This window comes from Gossypium arboreum, chromosome 2, assembly GCF_025698485.1.
Source record: "Gossypium arboreum isolate Shixiya-1 chromosome 2, ASM2569848v2, whole genome shotgun sequence".
NCBI lineage: Eukaryota > Viridiplantae > Streptophyta > Magnoliopsida > Malvales > Malvaceae > Gossypium > Gossypium arboreum.
Window position 1 is genome coordinate 11,445,294 of NC_069071.1, and position 1,385 is coordinate 11,446,678.

Below are 1,385 nucleotides of genomic sequence, written 5' to 3' on the forward strand. Positions count from 1 at the left end.
AGGACTTATGTGTGACACTTTTGAAATGTGATAGGTTAATCTATAAGGATCTATTAGTGCATGTAATCAAAGGGTGGACTTGCATGTCAATTTCCCCATTTAATTACTAGTGGCCGCCATGACAAGGGTGATGGGCAAAACATGTCATAAAACATGTTGTGCTAATGGTTTATGTGAGAAAGGATAAAATAATAATGGGAAGGTAAATGATGACAAAAAAAAATGTGTGTGGTTGCCCCCCCCTCCATTGCCGTGAATAGAAGAAAGAAAAAGAAAAAAAAAAGAGAAAAGCTCTCATGTTGTTCTTGGCCGAATAGGATAAAGAAAGAGAAGGAAAAAGAGCTTTGAGGAAATCGACTATGGTGGTTTGATAGACTAAGGTATGTTTGATGATGTTCCATGAGATGCATGCATGTTTTAGTTGTTAGCTTGAGTTCTAGCTAGCCCATGGTTCAAATCTTTGCTATGTCATGGAGATGGTATTCGGCTAAGGTGGATTGGTGTTGATGTCATTTACATGCTAAAAATGAAGCTTTGTAATGATGCATGTGATGGTGGATTGATGACTCTTGAATCTTCTTTTTAGCATTTTTGAGTGAGACATTAAGTTCTTTGTTTAACCATGACCAAAATTGAAATGGTATGGTGTTGTGATGCATTCGGCCATGGTAGAAAGTAGAGGAGAAATATGGTTGTTATTCATGTTATTTGGATGAGAAATGGTAGTAAGGTGAAGAGCAAATATTAATGTTTGATTTACTAGTATGTATATGTGTATTAGCCGAGTTTTGAATTTGAAACAAAATGGTATGTAGTCAATACAAGCAACCAAATTTGTAGGAAGTATTAAGCATATAATCGGCCTCAACCTAGACATGTATATTCGGCTACATGAAATAGATTTGTGTTGCATGTGTTCGGTTAGAGGCAAGCATATTGATGCTTTGAGTTTGATTCATGATTCCATATATATGTGACTCTAATGCCTAATGTATATATGGGCTAAGTACCTTGAGGTCCTCTTTTGATGTTCAAATGAATTGTGTTAAATTGCTTAATGTGATTAAAAATGCGCATGACCATTGTGTATTTGAGCTAAAGGGTGGCCATATGACCTATTAAACTCCTTGTCATATTCGGCCATAAGCGAGCATAATGAGACTTTAATAAGTTAAATTTGTTTGAATTAGCTCAAGAGCTTAGAGGACCACAGTTGGATAAGGGAAAGGAAAAAGTTATCGAATAGCCACCGAAATCGTTCGACCACATCCGAGTTAAGTTTTCGAGTAATGGAACTTAGATTATGATTTGATTAGATCATGTTTTAAGCAAATCAAAATCATGCTCTTTGTATGTGGCTATTGAGCCGAAATTGCAAGTGTGAT